The following is a 25606-nucleotide window of genomic DNA, read 5'->3' as shown; positions in this document are numbered from 1 at the left end:
TTCCTTATGCAATGTGGCCTTCCGAAAAGGACCACATGGGCCTTGATTCTAAGCATACACTCTTGCATTAAGCACACGCTTGGAACAATATGCAAGAGCCATGGTCTCTCGTCACAGTGGCCTCCCTGGAGAGAGAGAGAAATCATTACATACTGAGGTCAATGGTTTTGATCTGCATGTAAGATGTTTTCTTGAGGGGCTTCCTTAAAAATGATCCAATAAAATATTTCTTAAAAACACATGTACACACATACCCATGTATATGTGTGTGTATGAAATCTGAAAATCTCTCAAGCCATGACTACACAGAATCCAGAACTTGTCCATAAAACAGTAACTAAGATATTGGATGGATGGGGAATTATATGGGGAAAAGCTAATAAAAAAATGAAAATTGCTTCACTTAGAGAAGGAGACATTTTAAGCAGTCTTTAAAAACCTGATGGGTGGTTATAAGAAGGAATATTTTCTTATGACTCATTTTAATAATGAGAACTTCCCAAAGTGGGTGGAGGGTATCTTGACACTAGAGATTTCTAGAAGAATTTGGATAAAGATATTGGTTGAACTAGATGAACTTTAAGTCTCCTTCAAGCATAGCAGCTCTCTGGTTTTATGATACTTTATCTCCTTGAAATGCTAATAGAGTTTTGTCAAGAGAATGCACTGGTCATAGCAAACACCCTCTTCCAACAACACAAGAGAAGACTCTACACATGGACATCACCAGATGGTCAACACCGAAATCAGATTGATTATATTCTTTGCAACCAAAGATGGAGAAGCTGTATACAGTTAGCGAAAACAAGACCAGGAGCTGACTGTGGGTCAGATCATGAACTCCTTATTGCGAAATTCAGACTTAAATTGAAGAAAGTAGGGAAAACCACTAGACCATTCAGATATGACCTCAATCAAATCCCTTATGATTATACAGTGGAAGTGAGAAATAGATTTGAGGGACTAGATCTGATTGATAGAGTGCCTGACAAACTCTGGGTGGAGGTTCGTGACACTGTACAGGAGACAGGGACCAAGACCATCCCCATGGAAAAGAAATGCAAAAGAGCAAAATGGCTGTCTGAGGAGGCCTTACAAATAGCTGTGAAAAGAAGAGAGGCGAAAAGCAAAGGAGAAAAGGAAATCTGAATGCAGAGTTCCAAAAAATAGCAAGGAGAGATAAGAAAGCCTTCCTCAGTGATCAACGCAAAGAAATAGAGGAAAACAACAGAATAGGAAAAACAAGAGACCTCTTCAAGAAAATTAGAGATTCCAAGGGAACATTTCATGCAAAGATGGGCTCGATAAAGGACAGAAATGGTATGGACCTAACGGAAACAGAAGATATTAAGAAGAGGTGGCAGGAATACACAGAAGAACTGTACAAAAAAGATCTTCACGACCAAGATAGTCACGATAACGTGATCACTGACCTAGAGCCAGACATCTTGGAATGTGAAGTCAAGTGGGCCTTAGAAAGCATCACTCCGAACAAAGCTAGTGGAGGTGATGGAATTCCAGTGGAGCTATTTCAAGTCTTGAAAGATGATGCTGTGAAAGTGCTGCACTCAATATGCCAGCAGATTTGGAAAACTCAGCAGTGGCCACAGGACTGGAAGAGGTCAGTCTTCATTCCAATCCCAAAGAAAGGCAATGCCAAAGAATGCTCAAACTACCGCACAATTGCACTCATCTCACACGCTAGCAAAGTCATGCTCAAAATTCTCCAAGCCAGGCTTCAGCAGTATGTAAACCGTAAACTCCCAGATGTTCAAGCAGGTTTTAGAAAAGGCAGAGGCACCAGAGATCAAATTGCCAACATCCGCTGGATCATGGAGAAAGCAAGAGAGTTCCAGAAAAACATCTATTTCTGCTTCATTGACTATGCCAAAGCCTTTGACTGTGTGGATCACAATAAACTGTGGAACATTCTGAAGGAGATGGGAATCCCAGACCACCTGACCTACCTCTTGAGAAACCTGTATGCAGGTCAGGAAGCAACAGTTAGAACTGGACATGGAACAACAGACTGGTTCCAAATAGGAAAAGGTGTACGTCAAGGTTGTATATTGTCACCTTGCTTATTTAACTTCTATGCAGAGTACATCATGAGGAACGCTGGGCTGGAAGAGGCAGAAGCTGGAATCAAGATTGCTGGGAGAAATATCAATAACCTCAGATATGCAGATGACACTACCCTTATGGCAGAAAGTGAAGAGGAACTCAAAAGCCTCTTGATGAAAGTGAAAGAGGAGAGTGAAAAGGTTGGCTTGAAGCTCAACATTCAGAAAACAAAGATCATGGCATCTGGTCCCATCACTTCATGGGAAATAGATGGAAAAACAGTGGAAACAGTGTCAGACTTTATTTTTTTGGGCTCCAAAATCACTGAGGATGCTGATTGCAGCCATGAAATTAAAAGATGCTTGCTCCTTGGAAGGAAAGTTATGACCAACCTTGATAGTATTTTAAAAAGCAGAGACATTACTTTGCCAACCAAGGTCCGTCTAGTCAAGGCAATGGTTTTTCCCGTGGTCATGTATGGATGTGAGAGCTGGACTGTGAAGAAAGCTGATCGCCGAAGAATAGATGCTTTTGAACTGTGGTGTTGGAGAAGACTCTTGAGAGTCCCTTATACTGCAAGGAGATCCAACCAGTCCATTCTAGAGGAGATCAATCCTGGATGTTCATTGGAGGGACTGATGCTAAAGCTGAAGCTGCAATACTTTGGCCACCTCATGCGACGAGTTGACTCACTGGAAAAGACTCTGATGCTGGGAAAGGTTGGGGGCGGGAGGAGAGGGGGACGACCGAGAATGAGATGGCTGGATGGCATCACCGACTCTGTGGACATGAGTTTGAGTGTACTCCGGGAGTTGGTGATGGACAGGGAGGCCTGGCGTGCTGTGATTCATGGGGTCGCGGAGAGTCGGACACGACTGAGCGACTGAACTGAACTGAACTGATCCCCTTGAAATATCCCAGTGTTGAAGCTAAGAAAGTAATCAGAAGATGAATGCCTTGGGGGCAAGGCTTCTGAGAAGCTGGATTAACCTAGAAGCTTAAGGAAGGAATCTGTGTTCTGAGACAAAGAGGACAATGCCAGTGAAAAGTTCTTTAATACTCTTTCCGGGAAATGGATATAACCATGTATAAAGCAAATCATCAGAATCAAAAGGACAAAGTTATAAACACAGTGAGAGATTTTAAACAATACCTCTCTTAGTGATTGATTAAATATATAAAAATTTTGAACTATACAATTAAGAGGCATAATCTAATGGGTATATTTAGAACTCTATCTCCCCCAGTCCCATCAGAGACTATGCATTTTTAAAAAACATTTCATGGAATGTTTCAAAAAAAATTGATCACATACTAGACTGTGAACCAAGTCTCAAAAAATTTTGTGAAACTAGTATCATACTAACAACATTCTCTGACAACAAGAAAACTTTTTAAGTTAGATGCCAAAACAAGATGATTACTAAAAACTCTCATTTGTTTGAGGATTTAAAATTACACTGCTAGGAATTCACGAATCAAAGAATAAACAACTATGGTAATTATAACATTCTTAGAACTGAGTGATGATGAAAATATTCCATAATAAAACTTGTCAGATTCTAATAAAGTTATATTTAGAGGAAAATACTTACATCTTATCCTAAAAAAGAAAAAAGATAGATAATTAATGAGTATCCAGCTCCAGAAGTAAGAAAGTCAGTAAGAGTAAATCCAAGGAAACTGGACAAAGGGAATAACAAAGGATAAAATTAATAAAATCAGAAAATATAGATATACTAGGAAGGATTAACAAAGGAAAAGATGTTTCTTTGAAAAATTAATAAAATAGAAAAATCACCAAAATTGATCAAGAAAAACACAGAAAAGAATGAAATAGAGAATGAAATGAAATAGGAGTGGAAAGAGAATGTAACTACAGGTTCAGCAGAGATTAAAAATAACAACATTCTATGAACAATTGCATGTCATTAAGTTTAAGAAATAAAAAATTTCAGAGAAATTCTTTGATTCATCATTTAAAAATCTACGCGTCCCTCTGCCAAAGAAAACAAAGCCAAGAAACACTAGGTTCAGATGGTTTTACAGAAAAAAAGAGGCAAATTTCAAAGATAGAAAACAGAAAAGCACTAGTATAACGTTTGGATCTAAAGCAGACAAGGACAATAGAAAAGGAAAATTACAGGCCAATCTCAGATATAAATACAAACAAAAAAAATCCTAAAAATTTTTTTAGCAAACTCAACCCAACAGTCTATAAAATATATCATGGCTATTGGATTTTTACCAATAATGCAAGGATGGTTTAACTTCAGAAAATTGACAACAGTGATTTCCCTGCTATCAGATTAACAAAGAAAACCCTGATAATCTTATCAATAGACACAGAAAAAGCACTGAATAAAATCCAACAATTACTTGTGACTTAAAAAAATAGAAACTGTTAGCAAACTAGGATCAAAAGGGAACTTTCTTAACCTAATAAGAATTAACCAGTTCCCAAGAGTAACCATCATGCTCAATGGTGAAACGTTAGCAGCCTGCTCTTGAAATCTGGAATAAACTAAGGATGTGTGTTTGCCCTCCTTTTTAACACTGTGCTACAGGTCCCAACCAGAGTAGTAAGGGAAAAAAATAAAAAGATTAAAGATTGCAAAGGAAAAACTTCACATTATTTATGGGTGTGACTGGTTACACAGAAAATCTAAGAGAATTGCAGGTCAATTATTAGAACTGATAAAAGGCTTTAGCAAATTGTCAGGTATTTGTCCAATATGAAAAATGCTGTTCCTATGCACCAGCAACATACAAAGTAATGTTTAAAAAATAGAACACAGCTTATTTTTTCTTGACCTTCACCTCCTCCTCTTCAGCACTGGATGATTAAAAATAATTAAGAAAAACAAGTAACCTAATTATACTGCAAAACTCTAAGAGGTAGGGAATATGAGATCACAGAAGACATATAGGATTCCTCTCTATTCTAGGGTTCCCATAGAAAAATACTACTGGAGAAAAGTGAGGCAGTCTAAGACGCGGTTACCTTGAACTGTGGTGAATCACACATATTACTGGAAAAGAAACACAAGCAGGAAGTTTCAGATCTCTGTAAATCAAACTCTGTCTCAGAGGAAAAATAAAGCTGGCAACTTCTCTTCTATGCAGCTTATAATAAAGTCAGCAGGAACCAGCCCTCCAAACAGTGTCCCATATCAGGAAGAAGACTGGTGTCTTAAACACTGGTCAAGAGGTAGGTACAGAGAGGGGGTTAAAGTTCTTTAATGCTTGGCTCTTCATGTATGTGAAGATAATATTGAGGGTTACTTAAAAATTTTGTTGTTGCTGTAATTTCACTACAATCAAGCATGGGAAGACATTTAAATTCTAAGAACTACCTGATCCAACTGGGACCCTTAAACTCTTACTCTATATTCAGGTACATCTATCAGCATGGGACTTAGTTAGCTCACGTTTTTAAGTCTTAGAGGAGTATGCTATAGCACATGTAATTCTCTTCCACTCAGGGGTTGATTAACTATTTTTGATGAAGTAACAGTAAAAGTAAGATAAAACTTCATAAGGAACATTCTATATTCATTTGCATTTGTCTGCTCAATTCACTTAATGAAAACAGGTTATCTGAAAATATCACATTATGATGCTGTTTTTAAAAATACGTTACAACCTAATTTGCTGGAAACAACCAAAATGAGCAAAAATAGAATGGTTTCCTATTTGATTGATCAAATAAATTATGGTACATTCCTACAATGGAATAGGATACACCACTGGAATCATATTGAAAAATACTGAACTAGAAAAATATTCATGGTCTATTGTCAAGTTAAAAAATAAGATAAAAATTATTTTTAAAAATTAAGTTATTTTTAATAATTTCCAAATCTGTATAAGGAAGGGACATTGAACAACATATGAACAATGTGCATGACTGTCTCTGTGATGGAATAAAAGGTGACTTTTGTCCTTTGTAATTTATTTCCTAAGTCCTCTATATCAGGGGTATGTATGAGTGGATATTATTTTTAAAAATTTCATTATAATGAAACTATGTAGACTTCATAAAGGTCTAATAACACAAACTAAGTCCAGTTCCATGGCAACTAAAATAGCCACTAAGAAGAGTGTCCTACTGACAGCTCTACTAGAGATGACTCCCGTTCTACCACTGGAGAGCAGTATTTGGCCCAGGAGACTCTGGGAGGTTTTGATGCCCATCCTAAGGAGGCATTTCCTTCCCTTAGCTTACTCTCACACCATCAGCAGGGGGCAGTGCAGAACCCAGTCCAGCATCTGGGGCAGCAGGAAACTATTGAGAATTCTGGGCACAAAGAAAATTCCACTTACTGCCTCTATGTCACTCCCTTGCTCAGCAATTTTCCCAGCCTGGCTTCCAAGCCTTCCACACCAGGGGCCCTGCCCCTCTTCCAGCATCTCCCACTGGCCCAACATGAGCTCCACCCGTGATGGTACACATCCCCACACAACTGCCCGTGCAGTTTCTGCATCTCCAAGAGCCAGGCCTTGGCCCATCTTCCTCCTTCAAGGAGCCTTCCTCAGCTGCTCAGGCTACACTGGTCTCCAAGTCTTTCCCTTCCCTGGCCTGTCCCCAGCAACCAGCAGGTGGGGTATTCACCTTGTTTCACTATTTCCTGTGCATGGCAGGCTCTCTTCAGGGATAGGGCCAAATCCTATATTTGATTCTCTCAATTCTTCCATCACCTTCTCCTAGTTCCTACTAGAGGGCTGCGATACGGTAGGTTCTTAAAACCAGGAGACAGACTTTTAAGGTGAAGTGACTTCCCTAGCCCTTTTTCTGACCACTGATGAGCAACGTCTTTCTTCCGGTTTGTTTCCTGGCCTCCTTCCCTCCTTCTTGCTTGTCCCATATCACATTTTCCTTGCTCGGTCTTCACAGTCTATATCTCTATGGTTTCCTTTATCATCTTCCGCTCTCATTTAGCTGCACTAAGGGTGGCAATTCAGAATGCAGCTGATCCCGTTCTCTCGCCCTGGCAGCCAGGTATTCCGCGTCTGCTGTATCCTCCGTGTCCCATGCCACTGAGGGCCGCTAACCTCATTCCCTCCTCCCTAGCTCTTCTTGCTCTCAGGACTTTGGTGGGTTGCATCATCCTCACTTATTCACTCACACATCCAACACCTAGTTACTCAATGCTCTCTGTGTGCTGGGCACTGCCACTTAAACTCACAGTTGTGGGTCTTCTTTCCTCGACTCAACTGGAAATCCCCTGATGGCAAGGGCTGTCTGCCACAGTTATTTAAATGTCACCAGAGAATTTAGCGGTGCGCTCAGAAAGTGCTTGAAAAATACGTTACTGATTGACTGAAGCTAGAAAGAGAAAACAAAGCAAAAGACTTCAATTTTCAACCTACTCCCCTCCCCTTTGTGTATGACTAGCAAGATAGCATAGAGACCCACTCCAACGGGGTGAGCAGAGCCGTCATTTCAATCTGAGTTTCTGCCCAGGCCAAATGAAATGGTGATGTATGTGAAAGCACTCTAAGCTGCAGAATATTTTACAAATATGAAGCATAGGCATCACCATCATGATCATGCATTATCCATACCTCGGTGTGGAAAGTTTGATTTCAAACAATAAGCAACCAAGTCACCCCATCTTGCACGCGCCTACAACCAGCAGCAAAACACACAGCTTGGAAAAAAAAGAGCTGACAGGCTGACAAAACCCAAGTGGAAAATAAAAATGAGCAAGAACAGCCACACACCAAAGAGAGCAAGCCCGTACTGCTTGGAGGAAGAAATCCTCTAATTGCCTCCACACTCCTGCTTGCTTCCATCTGCTTGCATTTAAGGAAGCCCAACTCCTGGGCCCCTCGCAGCTTCGGGGAAGAAAGGAAACACGTCCCAAGTGCTTGGATGGGTGTAGCAGGCAGGAACCAGCAAGGACGGAAGGTCCACCAGCAAGTTTAGACGGCAAATTGGGCAAGAGATTTAATGTCTGTTATGCACAACTGAGCAAACTCTCGTTCCCAGTTGTAAGACCACATGAAATAATAATGGCAATCATTCTCAGGAGGAAGGCAGTAGTGCAGACAGGAACACTGCAGCGGTCTCCCCATCCCTAGCCTAGGAGACCCCGTCCACTCCCCACCCCCCTGCCTAGGAGTTGCAAGCGATCCAGGCTGCAATTAGGCTTTCTGTGGGGAAGAGACCGGAAGTCCAAGCATCCACCTCTTTGGTGTGGTATAACTAACACCCCATGGGGGTCACCCTTGTTAAAGCTCCCAAGCTGTAATCTTTGTTTTCAGAAATGCCAACCTTTGATGCTAGACTCACTTTGATCATTTCTCTGCTGCCCTCCCTACCTGATCCCACAGCCTGCAGTCTGCTGCCAGCCTTTACCCTTTCTGGGCCGCATGCTCAGGACCGTCCTGTGCCCCTACAATGTGATGGAGCGTCCCAAGGGGCAGTTAGATAATACACACACTTGCAGCATCCTGGAGAACAGGCAGTGCATTTTTAGATGATGAAAGTACAGATGGGAAGAGACACAATGTATTCGCACCAGCAGTGAGCAACAGGGATGTGAGCCCTCATCTCATATTCACAACATATCATACAGATGAGAGCAAAGGGAAGCCAGTGCTCAGTGGGCCCAAGACCATGCTGGGTGACTTCACGTACATGTGTGCGCTCAGTCACTAAGTTGTGTCCGACTCTTTTGAGACCTCATGGACTGCAGCCTGCCAGTCTCCACTGTCCATGGAATTCTCCAGGCAACAATACTGGAGTGGGTTACCATCTCCTTCTCCAGGGGATTTTCCTGACCCAGGGATAAAACCCGCATCTCCTGTATCTCCTACAGTGGCAGGCAGATTCTTCATTACTGAGCCACCTGGGAAGCCCTTTCACATACCTGTATCTGAGTTCAAACCTTACAATAGTCCTATGAGCTGAGCTCAGAGGAGTTAAGCAACTTTCTCCAAGTCTTACAGCCAGTTATGGTGGAAGCTGGGATTCACATCCAGGTCTAATTACAAACCTTGCTCTTCCTTGTAGCCTGTACTGTCTGGACACCTCAGGATGAAGGACACTGATGGAGTACTTAACACAAAAGACAGTTACCTCTTGAGGGCTTTTGATTCTACTCAGAGTATAATCAAAGAGAATGGTATGATGGTACGAACATCAGTGAGACATATGGACCCCAAGATTCAATTGGAATTTTGGAAATCAGTGAGTTAGGTTTTACTGGAAATTTCTTGGTTCCCTGATATGATCATCGTTTTGCAGTGTATGAGGATTCTGGGTACATAGCTCTTGTATAACTAAGCAGCTCCTTCATCCACAGCAGGCTAAAGCTAGAAGGGCAGAGCTCTCCCTGGGCTCGGAGCACTTGGCCTTGAGTGCTAAGAGGCAGGCTGGGTAATGCAAACGGCAGCCAAGCCTTGGCTTCTGGGACAAACAGTGCCCTCTGGAGGAGTGGGAGAGGGGTGCTGGCTGTACTCCCAGGGTCTCTGCACTTTCAGCAGTTCCCTAATCAAAGCAGGGCCTGTACCACACGATGGAGTGGTGTGGGTGGCTGTGTTTGTGAAGTAGTGTAAAAAAGTTATGTCCTTCTGCACTAAGGAAGCGCTTCAACATGCAGGATGTATGTTAGTATGTAAAATGCCACTTTGTGTAAACGACTGAATCCCACCTAAGTGACCAGAACTGCAGAATGTCTATCATCATGTCCCTCTCACAGTTAAGGCATCTAGTTTTCTGAGCCCTCTAAGACTTCACCAGGGAATGTTGATAAGGTTATTTCCAGGTCATTTATATCACTGACTTGCTATTTTTAAGATTAAAATTCAAGGAAGTTTCCAATCTGTGTCTTTTGAACAGATATCCATAGAATAGGTATCTGAAACTATCTTGTTTATATCCTGCTTGATGAGAAAGACAAAGTCTGCTTCTGCTGAAATCCCCCCTCTACCACCAATATTTTATTGTGAAAAACTTCAAACACAACGTTTAAATGGTTTTACACTGAATGTCCAAACACCATCTAGCTTCTGATATTAACATTAAATGGTATTTGCTTTATTATACAGTTGTACGTCTGTCCATATGTGAAACCTAAACCTACTTATTTTTTATGGTCCTTATTCTTCTAAGGTGTAGCTTAGAGGGAGAAGCAGACTTCTCAGATGCCTCTGGGAGTGAACCCTACTTGAGCAGTGTCTAGGTGAGAGCCTGGGCAGGTGTGTGATTTCTGAGAGCTTCAGTTTCCAAGGTTATAAAATGCAGGTAACAATGCCTGGGACTGCTGTGAGGAGTAAATGCAGAAAAGTGGGGGAAACACTTGCAAGGACATGTAACCAACTTTTAGTTCACAGACTACACTCTTTTTCCTATCTAGGAAACAAAGTTGAATTAGTCAGAAAGTAATAATAATCCAGGCACAGAAGCACAAGAATAGCAGAACATGGAAAATCACTGGAGCTGGGTGATCATGGGGGTCCATTATGTGACACTGTCTACTTTCTATAAATTTGAAGCTTTCCATCACAAAACAAGAAAAAACAAACTAGTTCCTGGGTTTTGTCAAGAATTAAAAAAAGAATTCTATATTTGAAAAAAATTAGTAAGAAATCTCTGAGGAAGTGATCAAGTAAGAAGCAATGACTCTGGGGTTTCCAGGGCAGGGTTAGGGAGGCCCGGTCCACTCATTCTCACACTTACACTCTCATGGGGTGGGGGTGGGGAGGAGGCAGGATGGACCTGGCACTTTGTACACGCTCCCCAGGTGACTGCTTCACTACAGGGTGAGAACTTTTGTATCAGAAGAAATGTGTGAAACCACACTTTCCAGCATATTAACTGCAAGAATAAATACTTTGCATAATACAAAGCTTGTGCCTCCAGCTAATTTGCAAGCAGATGACAGCACGTGGAACCCCTGATTTAGCAGAGTAAAAACCGTTTATAACCAAATCACCTCCCTCTGTAAGTCAGGGGTGGGTTAATGAAGGACCCAATTAGACTGCATTCTCTCACATTGCTTATCAACTGCCCAAACTTGCAGAGCTAAGGGGTGCCTCAGTGGTTTTCAGACCTGAGAAATGTGGAGGAAAAAAAAAAGCCTGTGAACAATGTTTAACAGAGAAGTGAAAGGAAAAGCTTCACTTCTTTCCTTTAAGACAAAAGAGTCACCCTTCTGTTTCGGTCCCTTAATTCCTTCCCTTTCCTGCTGGGGCTCATTCTCTTGTTCTCCTTGGCTGGCTGCAGCAGCCAGGAGCGGGCTGTGATGGGACCACTGCGGGAGGCAGTGCAGGTCTCCAGGAGCCCTCGGCGGGGGTGGAAGTGGGCTCTTTGTGGGCGAGACGGCGGGGGAGCAGCTGTACTGGGCTGGCCAAGGCTAGAGACCCTGGGGAACAACACAGTGGCTGCCTCTCTGTGGTACTCCACAACGAGGATAGAGAAGAACGCTAGTAGCAGAGGGAAATCACACACACCCACACTGCCCGCCCCTCACTCCCTCAGAGGATCCAGCTGGACTTTTATACCCATAAGTAACTAACTGAATCCTGTCCCTTCAAAATTCATATGTTGAAGTCCTAATCTCCAACATGTCTGTATTTGGAGATAAAGCTTATACAGAAGTTTGCTGTTTAGTTGCTCAGTCGTGTCTGACTCTTTGTGACTCCATGGACTGCAGCACACCAGGCTTCCCCGTCCTTCAAAGCTCCCAGAGTTTGCTCAAACTCACGTCCATTGAGACGATGATGCCATGCAACCATCTCATGCTCTGTCTCCCCCTTCTCTTCCTGCCTTCAATCTTTCCCAGCATCAGGGTCTTTTCATTAAGGTTAAATGAGGTCATAAAGGTAGGGCCCTAGTAGAGTGGAACTGGTGTCCTTATAAAAGGAAGACACATGAAGGATCCGTGTGCACAGAGAAGAAGATGGCCATCTGCAAGCCTTGTGGAAAAGAAGAGAAGGCTCACCAGAGAAAATAACTCTCTAAGCACTTGTGATGAGAAAGACAAGGTTGGACAAGGAGGTGAATCTTCCAGTCTGAGGGACTAGGAGGAGGTGGCATTTAAGATGAGGCTTGCATAGATGCAAAACTGTTACTACATTTAGAATGGATACACTATAAGTTTCCACTGTATAGCACAAGGCACTATACTCAGTCTCCTGGGCTAATCATAATGGAAAGGAATATTAAAAAAAAGAATATATATGTGTATAACTGAGTTACTCTGCTGTACAGCAGAGATGGCACAACATTCAGTAAACCAACTATACTTCAATTTAAAAAAAAAAAAAAGATGAGCTCTGCAGCAGATTGGATTTAGATTTAAGATGTGGGCAGAGGGCACTCCAAGAAGACAGTAAGAGCCTGAGACCCGCTGAGGGCACAGAGATGGCTTGGTTTTGCTATGAGATGAAGAGCTGTGGTAGAAAGGTGAGACAGACAGAACGTAACAGGCCATGAATGCCAGGCTAAAGTGTTAAGGTCTTTATCAGAGGGTAAGGCGAGTCTTGACAAGTTTTTAAACAAGAAAATGATCAAACTGATGTGCATGTTAACAAGGGGAAGTAAAGAGGCCTGACAGAGACTAAGCATGCGTTAGCGCCAGGCATCGTGTCAGCATCCTGCCAGCATCCTGCTTCTTATCTGCTTTCATCTTTAACTGCCATTTTGGAAATGAGAAAGTGAGGTTCTCAGAGGTGGAGTGACTTGCCCAAGACTCTACAGCTGGTCAGCAGTGGAGCGCTGAGATTTAATCACAAGCCGAGGCAATTTTAAACCCCATCCTGCCATTTTAAACCCCAGGCCCAGCTTCTGTGGCATCATCTACTTTCTTTCCTATCAGAATGGTTATTTAATGGAACAGGGCTAGAGTGCACATTGTTTTTAGGCTTGGGAAGCAGGCAAGCAAAAAATTCCAACACACACAGCACCTCTAGAAATACTGCCTTCAGAGCAAAGCAGTATGTGAGCTGAATCTTGTCCTTTCATTTTATACCAGGGGTAAAAAGTCAGGTCACAGATTTCCCTGTTATACAGCTCTGCAGCATCAAAGTAATCAGTGGTGGTAACTGGGACATAAGCTGCAAAAGGGACTTTCCAGGCAGCACTAGTGGTAAAGAACCCATCTGCCAATGCAGAAGACATGAGAGATGCGGGTTCAATCCCTGAGAAGGGAAGATCCCCTGGAGAAGAGCATGGCAACCCACTCCAGTATTCTTGCCTGGAGAATCCCACGGACAGAGGAGCCTGACCATAGGGTTGCAAAAGAGTCGGACACGACTGAAGCGGCTTCACGCATGCATGTAAGCTGCAAAACTGTGCAGGGAGAACAGTTGCTCTGGGTAAGTAGGCTCCTCAGCACTGGCTGTATTTTTTTCAATGCAGTGTCAACAGCTACTCTCAAATACTTTCTGCGCCCCAAATCCTGAAAACGTATTCAATATCTAGGAAAATACAATGCTGTTTTCTCTTTTTACACTAATGACAGACTTAGTAAGGAATGCCATGATCAATTGGCTTTTTGGCCCAGTTGCTCTTCCAAAACCTCAGATACATTTAAGAATGAGAGAGAGTAAAAATTAAGTTAGAAAGAAGACTGAATGTTCCTAAAATATAAAAATCAAATCACACCATGACATGTACCAGCAGGAACTACTCACATATTCTTAATGTGCTCTCCTTGAAGAGTAATTTTTTTTTAGTCTTTTAGAAATAATACTTGGAAAAGTAACTTGGGTGTTATTTTGAAAATTATATACTGGCATTATTACCCTCCCTAGGATACTACTGTGTCTTAACAGTTTGTCAGAGGAAAGGCTAAACCACTGGAAGCATCAATTCAACTCAGCACACCCACTGTGCCTACCGTGTGTCAGCCATGTGACTTGGCTGGGACAACATAGATCAGGATAAACAAACTGAATCACATCAAAGGCTGTTGAATCACCTTAAAAGACAAATGATGTCATAAAGACCTTGTTTTACTTTAGACCCAAATTTTGAGAGCCATTCCTTTGCAAAACAGGCCGAATATTCTTTACTTCTTCACTCAAGCCTCGGAACTCATGTTCTCTGGCCTCTCTGGGAATCCTTCCCACACTGCCTACCACCTCCCACCTTCAAGAAGGCAACGGGGTAGGACGGGGAATGTGCGTATATGCTTGTTGGGGGTCTCCTTCTCTGTTTCTGCTCTACAGATACACTCATTACACTTTACTATGCGTCGTGATTGTTGGACATTCAGTTCAGTCGCTCAGTCATGTCTGATTCTTTGAGACCCTATGGACTGTAGCGCGCCAGGCTTGCCTGTCCATCACCAACTCCTGGAGCTTGCTTAAACTCATGTCCATTAAGTTGGTGATGCCAGATATTGGATATTGATCTCATCCATAACACAGAACGCTTTGGGACATGTGCTGTGTCTCTGTTTCCCCAGGGCAGGAACAACACTTGGCACTGACCTTTAAATGTTGACTGAGTGGATGAAATGATTGTTTCAACTGTGAGCTTTATCTTCAGACCCCAGAGCATGTGCCAGTCAAAATATTCTCCATGGTGGGTGTCAAAAATGTCAATGTATGCATGTATTTTAGGACAGTAAGTTTGGCCACCTGATGCAAGGAGCCAACTCATTGGAAAAGACCCTAATGCCAGGAAACATTGAGGGCAGGAGGAGAAAGGGATGACAGAGAATGAGATGGTTGGATGGCATCATCGACTCAATGGACATGAATTTGAGCAAGGTCTGGGAGATAGTGAAGAACAGGGAAGCCTGGTGTGCTGCAGTCCATCGGTTTGCAAAGAGTCGGACAGGACTGAGCGACTGAACAATAAAGTTCAATGAGGTATAATTTTCATATAGTAAATTTCTCCCTTAATTTTCACAACAAATGCAGCTGAGGAAGACCAGATGGTCCTTGTACACTTGCCTGGGTCATGTGCTCAGGGGCTCTGACAGCAGGGCCTGGACACCAGGATGTTTAACAGTTTCTCAGGTGGTTCTGATAAAAACCCCAGGTCAAGAATCCCTTGAGTAGATGATGGTCTGCCACTGCAAATGGTCTACATTTCCTTCCTCCTTCTCATATCCAGGCCCATCCATCACTCTCAGTCTACTATTAATATTGAAGATGAAACGAAAACATTTTTACTCAGCACCATACTTGGAAGCAAAATCTAGGTACTCAGCTTCTTGGCTAAGGTCAACTATAATTTCTGGTTATTTAGCAGAAATGTAGCTACTAAAAGACATTCTGAAATGAACATGAGCTATCCACTCAAAGACATAAAAATACTTTCAAATCAGAGGGAATGAGAGGACTGTGCTTTGGGAGTCAAAGTGAGCATCACCACAGGAGAGCAGTCGCATGAGAAGAAACAGCCCTTGCAGCTTATTGTTCTGATTCTAAATGCAACCTTACACCTAAAGTGTTTTAAATGACAGATTTCAGGGGGTCTGTATAAGAGAGATGGACACCAAGCCAAAATCTAAAGAAGACAGCATGCAGGATATCAGGGGAAATGCATTTATCCGGTTTTATGGGGCCATTCTTCAATTAGTGGACAAGGCCACAGGATAACATATTATTTTCTCTATTCTTAACTGAGAAAGGGCTGGCTTCTAATTAAGAACAGGGAACAATCTTTTTCCTGGAAAAAAAAGGGAAAATGTTAGTTGTTCAGTTGTGTCCAACTCTGCTAGGCTCCTCTGTCCATGGAATTCTCCAGGCAAGAAATACTGGAGTGGATAGCCATTCCCTTCTCCAGTGGATCTTTCTGACCCAGAGATTGAACCTGGATCTCCTGCATTATGATTTAAATTTTTACAAATCAGGATTTCTATCTGGGGGAAGTCCATCATAACAAACTCCAGGAGCCTGTCACCATTCTTCTGACATTTCTGTTTCTGGGATGGATTACAGGCTAATACTTCAAGTAATGGAGTCAATGGCCAGAGACTTGACATTGAGTAGAAATGGAATTTGATTTTTACTAATGTTTCACCACAAGTAATGTTCTCAGTGTCTTTGAAAATAATGCTCAAAATGAGACTGATATATTGGGGAAATATTTGATTAGTTCAAAAAGAAAATAAGCCATCATGAATTAACATAGGTATCTCACTAGAAAAACAGAGAAAAAATGTGTAATGCTTTTTTGGTCTGCTGAGGTTGTGGGGAGCCTACTAGGTAGCAAGTATTTTAAGAATCATTCATTGATTAGAATGGGTCTTTAAGAAAGGATGCATTGGAAAAAATCTCCCTGGCTTTGCAAAATTCCACTGAGCTATTTCTAAGAGAAAGGAAATCATGGAAACTGCTGTGGAGAAATTTGGAAGAATGCTTCATACTATCATTTACAAGGCAGAGTGTGCTGGTCTCACCAGTCGCCAGGGCTGGTGGAAAACTGCTGAGCTTGTGGTTATGGGCAAACCAAGCCTCCCCTGTAATTAGAGTTAGCTGGGGAAAGTGACACAAAGCGGACAGAAATATGTGGCCTCAGATTAGGGGGAGAATAAAAAAGCTGCTGAAGTTTTTCTTAAGAGATTTACAGAATCTAGCTAGGTAGATTCTGCCATGCTGCCCAATACTGGGAGCCATTAGCCATGCTGGATACTTGAAATATGGCTAAACTGAGATGTACTGCTTAAAGTGTAAAGTACACACTGAGATCTCAAAGACTTGCTACAAAAAATTCCAGTTATTTTGAACACTGGTTACATGGCGATATGTTAATATTTTAGATATCTATTAGGTTAAAGTACACTATCAAAATTAATTCCTCCTGTTTCTTTTGACTTTCTTTCAACATGGCTACTGGAAAATTATAATTACACATGCTCCTTGTCTTCTATTTCTGTGTCTGAACAGCACTGACTTGGACTTTCTGTATCTGTTACACATTATTGGTGGTGGTAAGCTGGGTTGCGGAGGGTTTGGATGGAAATAAACATTGCTGGCAATAATATGACACATGGGGTGAAGCACTGCTTGAATGAAATTTTTAGCTTCAGGAAGCCTGAGGCACAATCACAAAAGACCCAGGCTAGTTTGGTCTGACCTGGACGGGACTCAGCCTCTCCGCACCTCAGGTTACTACTCTGGTAGAACGGGAGGCAGGAATAAGCCCTGCATGAGGAAGTAAGACCAGAGAAGGTCTTTACCTGCAATCATTCCCCATCGCTCCCAACTCAGGAGTCATTCTGCTAGGAACAATTAGAATTAAGGAGATCAGTCCTGGGTGTTCACTGGAAGGACTGATGCTAAAGCTGAAACTCCAATACTTTGGCCACCTCATGCGACAAGTTGACTCACTGGAAAAGACTCTGATGCTGGGAAGGATTGGGAGCAGGAGGAGAAGGGGACAACAGAGAATGAGATGGCTGGATGGCATCACCAACTCGATGGACATGAGTTTGAGTGAACTCCGGGAGCTGGTGATGGACAGGAAGGCCTGGCATGCTGTGATTCATGGGGTCACGGAGAGTCGGACACGACTGAGCGACTGAACTGAACTGAACTGAACTGAATAGGTCTTTATCCTCAGCAGCACTGCAACAACTGAGGCCCATCCTGAGAAGTGCTGCTGTTTATCTGTCAGTTCTGCTTCAGTTCTCACAGGAACAAGTTTGCAGGTTCTTCTGTCACTCCTTAACACAGTTTAACAAACACGAGAACAAGGAGAACATGATGGGTGAAACAGTCTTCATTGCCCGGCAAGGACTCGGAGAACATTTTGGAAAAAAAAAAAAAAATTCTACAGATGATATTCAGAGGGAAGTGTATTTGCTTTCCTTCAAAGCTACGAATGAAACATCTATGATTGTGCTATTAACCTACTAGTTAAGAAATCCCATTTTTGTTCAGTGTGTCTGTGTTTATGTCTGAGGAGCTGCCGGCTTGCTGTGTGTGTCCATGTGGAGGGCGCTTGCTGTGTGTGCACACATGGAGGGCGCTTGCTGTGTGTGCACACGTGGAGAGCAGATCCCCAGAAACTGAGGAGTCCAGTCTCCCCTGTCCTGGTCCAGGGAAGCCAGCCAGTCGTCCTGCCTACTGGGGGGACCTCTCCATTTCCCAATCCCCACCCCGTATCTGTTCTAGCTCTCTGAAACCATCTGTGTGAAAGTGCAGTTCAATAATGAACTGTGTTGATTCCGTGAAAAAGAAAATCCTATAAAATGAAGGTTTTATAATAATGTATAAATTAAAGAACACTTCCCTGAAGACCGACTTTCCCTCTTCAAAAAAAAAAAACACTCCCCCCAATCAAAAAAGCATCCCATCTCAAGAATAGTAATACCCATTTTAAAAAGGGTGTTAAAAACAGACAAACCACGAATTCCACTTCTAAGCAAAGCCAGGCTGAGTCAAGACAATCTCAGCCAGCAGCCGTGCTGGTGGGGAAAACTGACGACTTGGCTGAAAAAGTATCAGAATATATAAATTAGTTGCCAATATTGAAAAGTTGGAATGGTTAACACACAGATGGAGATCACTGGTGTTACTGAGCCACATCTGCCAGATACCCAGTAGCACCTGGCCCTTTTAGGGTGGTATGTGTTTGTCCAGCACCTCCCTCACTGACCTTCCCTGTTCATGGACCCACCAGTCAGGCAGGCATTCATCTAAGGCAAGAACTGTAGGGTGGGAGACAGCCAGGACTGGGGGTCGGACGGAACTCGAATGAGTAGGAAACTCTTGACAAATCTGCTTGATCTTGGCTCTACTGCGGGAGCTGGGTGACTCTGAGCAAGTCACTTTGCTTGCTAGTCTGAGCTGTTGCGAGGGAGAAAAGTGAAAGCAGTTCTATAGGTAAGGAGTGTGTGTGGCCCTGGTGCACTGTGAATGCTCTGCGCAAGTTACTCCCTATTCTGAAGGTGAGAAAGGAAAATGTTTAGCACAATCTATTATCACAGCAACATCGAGCTGACTACCAAGGAAGCGGCTTAAAAATCATCACTGAAAAATATGAAGGCCCAGATCATTCACTATAAAGAACTGAGGAAGTGAAAGCAAATGATAAAAACTATCAGACACTATCCCAGTGTGATAGTTGATGCAAGCTAGGATTATTCACTGATACTCAAATCTCTGGATGAAAGGTAGGTGGGGGACAGGATGCTGACAAAGGACCCAGGTACCAGCCCACAGATGCCTTACTGACTCTAAGTGCTTCTGGACGTTGGTGAGGTCTGGTTACCACCTGATCTATGAGATCAGACTGAGCACTGTGAATGATGTAACATCAAGGATGGAATACCGCCTATGAAGAATTCTTGCCAAAAGAGGTTTCACCTGCTTCTAATATCAAACCTCTAGACTTAACAGTTTTCAGGAAGTGAGGAGCAAGTTAAATAACCCTGTGAAGAAACAGACAAGCTCAGAAGGCAGGACATTCTATACCACAGCCAGCCGGGGACAACTGGGAAAGTTTGAATATGGACTGAGTATTGGATAATATTACAGAATTATTGTTTCAATTCTTATTAGCTAATAGTATTGTAGTTATGTAGAAGAAAGTCCTTATATTTAGGAGATACATGATGAACTATTCAGAGGCAAAGGGTCAAGATGTTTGCAACTTTCAAATGGTTTTGCAAAATTTATATAACGTATACTACATATAATATATATTATATATCATATGTTACATATAATTATATATATTACATATATTGGGATAAAAAGGTAAATATGGCAAATATAGACTAACATGTGAATCTAAATAAAGGATATACAGGTATTTATTATTCTCCTAAGCCAGTAGCTTTGCAAATTTTCAAAATAAAAAGTTGAGATAGAATCTGGAAGAGACAGAAGGAGGGGAAAGCCAGGAAAGAAGAAAAAAAAAAAAGATCAGACACTATCACTTCCTCCCCTTTACATAACCCCTTCAACGTTTATATTCAAGTCAGCTTCACTGTGTGCCTTTTCATTCAACGTGGTTTTATTTTTACCACGTTAATCAACTTTCATGTGTGCTCATTCAAACTGATGTAGCCACTGTCTTGGCTTCTTTGTTGGCTGACATCAAAACCAAACTTTAAACAAAGCTCCAACAGGCTGTAGAAGTGCAGCAGGTAGATAGGAAGCCTAAGCTATCATATCAAAAACTCCTAACACTGAAACCTAATTGCCCCTGTGGATGGTTTGTAAGCCAGTAAGACTAGATCAAAGGCTTTGGGTGGAGCATCCTCTTTGGTCTCTTCCAAAGAGAATACACACATACTCTCTCCCCACCTGCGCTGGGCATAGACAGAGGAATGCCAGGCACAGGGTGCTGCTTGGCTGGGCCACTGAGGTCCCAGAGAGGCTGCTTCCCCTGCAGGATGCTGTAGCGGAGGTCTGGCACTATAGTAGCAATGGCACAATCCAAGGAACAGCTACTCTGAGTTCAATTTCACTGCAGTGCGCACTTCCAAAGAAGTGGGAACGAATTCTGTGATGTCTCCAACGTGGAGAGGGACATAGAGACCTTGGATTGAGAGAGAGTGGGTATGAGCCCCACTCTGCTGTATAGCAGCCACTCAACCTCAGAGCAGTGCTCCTCAGCAGGGCTGCAGTGCATGCTGCATCGGGGACAATTCTTCACTGGGCAGGCTGTCCCAAACACGGCAGGACACGTACCACCCCTGCCCCACCCCTGTCTCTCCACATGCCAGTAGTTACTTGCTCTTTGAGAGCAGGACAACAAACATGTCTGCACTCCCAAATGCCCCCTGCCTGAGACTAAGGCGATAGTCTCTGAGCATCAGATTTTATCTGGGCATGGCACCTGCTCCACCCCTAAGAAGTGGTTTGGGAGGAGCAAATGCGTGGCAGCTTCTTATGAACCTAAGTGGGTTATACAAATGGTATCATCACGGGCATTCACATGTGGGCAGCCTGCCAATTACGGGCAGGGCTTGGGGGGTGGGTGCGTCCTATCACCTGGATCCTAGATGAGATGTATGACACAATGTCAGCTCTCCAGTCATGTACTAGAATACTTGTCAGCTACTTATTCTGAAAATGTTTTCCCTCCATAAGTGGGATATTCTGGTTTACAAGTGTTGCTGGAGGTAACAACCACATAACAGTGTGAATTTTAGAGTGGATTCTAAGTACATGAGCTATTGGGGCAGACAGGCAGGAGGGCAGCCTCAGTGCAGCTTCAAAGAGGCTGGTTTAGGAGGGTGCCAAAACTGACCTGGAGACAGAAGAACACTTCTCTTAGAGAGCAAGGGATAACTGATTGTGTGAATTACTTCAAAGATGAAGAGTACAAGGTTGACGCATCTGCTCAGCCTTGGTGCACCTGCTCTCAAGCACACCAGAGCAGGGCCAGCATGCACAGGGCTGGCTTTCAACACGTCATACCACTCTGTTCTTTAAAGCTTCCAGTGAAGCTCACAAAAGGGCATCTGAGAGACTGGGCAGGGCTGCTGCACGCAATCTGTACGCCCTGATAAAGGGGAGAGTGGAGCTGCGGTTCACATAGGTTAGTGTGTGGGAGCCACCCAAAGAGCTAGGCAGGAAGACAATGCCCCACCCTCCCCATCCCCCGACCCAACACACACACACACACACACACACTCACACACACACTCACTCACACACACACACACAGAGGGATTCACCTGAGGCACCAGAGGCAGGGCTGGAAAAAGGCAAGAATCTCAAAGAACAAAAGTGAAACCAGATAACTCACTCCAGGTCATTAGCCAAAGAACACTGAAATGGCCCACAAGAATTACCTACGGGCTGGAAAAGGGGTGCTGGAAACAAGTAGCTGTAAGTGTGTAGTTCTGCTAATAGACACATACAGTAAAATATTTTCCCCCAACGTGTCGTTTTTATAGTCTCCCGTGATTCTGCTTACTATTACTTTTGGGGCATTCCTCCAAATTCTATTTATCTTAAAAACAGCAGACTGATAATGTAACGTCCCTAAATCTCTGGACTTGGCCATCTAAATGAGATCTTTCATCCTTCTCTTCTCCAGCTTCCCAGAATGCATTTTCATAGCATTTTTGCAAGAGAAAAGATTATCAGGAAAAGAAAAATGAAGGGGAGTAAAGTCGAAGGAAAGTACCAAATACCAAAGCTTTTGGTAAGAAAATATTTAGGCAACAAGCATACAACCACACCCTTTCTGGGAAGATATTACTGGCCTTGAAGTTGGGTTAGCGGATCCCAAAATACACCTCACAAAAAGCACAGTTACCCTCCCAAAATAGGCCCTATAATTAAAGCCTTTTCAAGTGGATTGTCCTATATCACAACTTGACATATGTTGCTTTAATCTCCCTGCTTCGGCAAATGTAGCCATATCGGGCTACACAAGCTCACAACAACTCCCAGTTAAACCAGATTGTACTGTCACTAGGAAATTGATGCAAATAAACAGCCCTGAGTACCAAAATACCCAATCTCAATCATCTGTAATGAGATCTCTCTCCTCCCTAAGCACATTCTCATCACACCAGAATCACACCCTTGATTCAAAAGGATGGGCTAACCCAGATTGAAATACCGCCTCATCTCAGAGGTCATCTGAAGACAAACACATCTGAAGAAGCCGGGCTGAAATTTAAAACATGAGCCAATCTCTTTTGTGTGAATGCTGGAACCAAGTTGTGTGAGTCTCGTTTTCAGCTTTAGCTGACAGTCCTCAGTACATGTTTTCAGACACCCATCTGTCTGAATTCATTTAGATCATTTCTGGCTTGGAGTTTGTGGTGATGCAGCCTCTTAAGAGCCCTTTCAGATTTGTGATTCTTTAAACAAACTTCTTTATGTTTTCTAGTTATATATTTACATTTAATTAAATGTCAAAACATTAAAAAATTTAAACCTTCAAAATAATGAGTACCTTAGACATTGATTTTTTAAAAAATTATTATTTCCATATTGGTTTCACAGCCTCAGCACTACTAACATCTTGGGCAGGATCGTGTGTGTGTGTGTGTGTGTGTGTGTGTGTGTGTGTAGGGGGATGTATCTTGGGCAGGATCGTGTGTGTGTGTGTGTGTGTGTGTGTGTGTGTAGGGGGATGTCCTGTGCATTTTAGGGTCTTTAGCAGTATCTCTGGCTTCCATCCATTAGACACCAATAGTACATACCCACCCTCCCCCATTGTGGCAACAAAAAATGTCTTCACACATTGCTAAATGTCCTCTGCAAGGCATTGCCAGGGTGAAAAAAAAGTCTAGATTTTTCAAGGCATCTATAAGCTTAATTTTCAGAATTTCTAACTTGCTATGCCACTCCAGTACTATTGCCTAGAAAATCCCATGGATGGAAGAGCCTGGTAGGCTGCAGTCTGTGGGGTCGCTAAGGGTCGGACACGACTGAGCGACTTCACTTTCACTTTCACTTTCACACACTGGAGAAGGAAATGGCAACCCACTCCAGTGTTCTTGCCTGGAGAATCCCAGGGACGGGGCAGCCTGATGGGCTGCCGTCTATGGGGTCACACAGAGTCGGACACGACTGAAGTGACTTAGCAGCAGCAGCAGCATGACTCATGGTGAAGAAGTGGGACCTGTAACACAGTACTGCTCAGAAAGACTTATAAACGACACCGCTGCTGTCTCAAACCAGGGGCAGGACCTGGCTTCATTTTAGTCAAGACACTGATGAGGCTGGGTTTGCTGCCACCTGATCTCTTGGATGGGCCACTAGCCTCCCTACTTTTAGGAGCTCCATTCTTAGAAGACTACTGGTAAGAAATCCTTCACGGTCCAGTTACCAAGCCCTTAGTAAGGAAGGGGATAAGGCTTGCTGTTTATTAACACCATTGACAGAAGTGGGGGCCCACTGTGTTCCTTCTGGGGTCCAGATCCCCTCAGAGGCTGAGTTTTTAGCCCCAGACTACTCATAGGGAGCAAATCAGGAGAGGTATCTGGCAGGGTGAGAAAGGAAAATCACATCAGGAGATGAAGAATCAAAGAACAAAGATGGTTTAAACTCAGCCCAGAGAAGAAGAATGAGGAAGGAGAGCATCTTCAAATATCCAGTGGGCGATGTGTGGGAAAGTAAGTGAGTTTGTCCCACCTGCTTAGAGAGTGACTCAGGGCCCTCGATGGTTTAATAAATACTCAGCTCAGGCCTTCTGCAGGCCAGGTACCATCCAGATCTGACACTGAAAAGAAGGAAGAAGACAGACCAAGCCGGGTTCCTTGAGCACATGCTGTAGATCAATAGAAGGTCTAGACAGCTTTTCTTCCCTCCCTCCTCTCCTTCCCTTTTTCTTTCTTTGTAATAATCTGAGCTAATGTCCAGGTACTTGTCTAGTTGCTCGTTCTTTTCTCCATTAAAAAAATTAAGGTTTAGTTAACTATAGCAAAATTCACCCTTTTTGTTGTACAGCCATGTGAGTTTTCACAAAAGCCTACAGTTGTATACATACCAGTACAGTCAAAGCCAGCACAATCTTCTCACCCCTTTATATTTCCCTGTGCCCTGAATTGCTTTTTAACTGGAGAAAGCTCCTCTGTGCAGTAGCAAACCCCACCTCTGAAAGAATGTGAACTACCCTCTGTCAAGAATTCTGCAGAAGAGTTTTATTTTTTTGTTAATGGAAGACTGGACCAGACAACTCCTGAGGCCATGTCCATCTCTTTGAGGCCCTGAAACTGGAGGGTTGCCACCTCTGGACACCCAATCTTAACCATGAGCTCATCTCAGTGACATGCTTGATTCTCCCCAACTTCTGGTAAAGGGCCCCACCCTAAAGCCTTAAAGCTCAAAATTTTCTGCCCTTCATGATGATGTTTGGCAGAAACCAACAAAATTCTGTAATTATCCTTCAATTAATAGATAAATAAATTAAAAAACTAAGGAAATGTGAATAAATATGGACTTTAGTTAAAAAAAATTTTGCCCAGTATCTGAATCTCTGTGAAGCCTGATAATAAGCATAGACAAAAAAGACCAAAGAAAGGTTTGGAAATGAGAGCCTCAACATGGTAACTGAGATCTAAACCAAGCGTACCATCTCCTTCTGACCTGTCTTTCTCTTCTCATCATTTTGACTCAAAATAACATTAGCTCTCAAACTGAACAAAGCTAAGACAATGTGACCACACCTGGCTGCAAAGGTGGCAGGAAGGGGACTTATAAATTAGCTAAGCTGCTTTAAGAACAGGTTGACAGGGTGAGAGAAGAAGGCAAATGTCTTGAGGCTTCCCCCTGCTTGCTATGCAGTGGACGCTAGAGAAGGGGCTGTGGTGACCAGCTGTGATGTCCCTTGTGATAGCAAACAGGGGTGACTAGCCCCTCTTCAACGTCTCTTCTTCTGGAAGACACACACACCTTTTACTGGCTTGACCTCAATGGCAAATGTCCAGTTTCCAAACAAGGGTGTTCTGTTATCCAGAATAACTGCTTTTCACAGACACAGAGAGTAGACTTGTGGTTGCCAAGTGGGAGGGAGGGATTGGGAGATTGGATTAGTAAATTCAAATTATTATATATAGGATAGATAAACAACAAGGTCCTACTGTATAGAGTAAGGAACTAAATTCAATATCCTGTGATAAACCATAATGGAAAAGAATATGAAAAAGAATGT

General features: G+C 42.9%; 1 protein-coding gene across 8 annotated transcripts in view; it reads right to left on the bottom strand.

Moving 5' to 3' along the window:
* The window catches only part of FYN (FYN proto-oncogene, Src family tyrosine kinase), a 216096-nt gene that overhangs the window by 90971 nt on the left and 99519 nt on the right, over nt 1–25606 (bottom strand). The window lies entirely within an intron of this gene.

Source organism: Moschus berezovskii, chromosome 10, assembly GCF_049115385.1.
Source record: "Moschus berezovskii isolate FMDL1 chromosome 10, NW_MosBer_1.0, whole genome shotgun sequence".
In the NCBI taxonomy this organism is placed as follows: Eukaryota; Metazoa; Chordata; class Mammalia; order Artiodactyla; family Moschidae; genus Moschus; species Moschus berezovskii.
The sequence above is the reverse complement of the archived record's forward strand: the minus strand, read 5'-3'. Positions and strand labels throughout refer to the sequence as shown.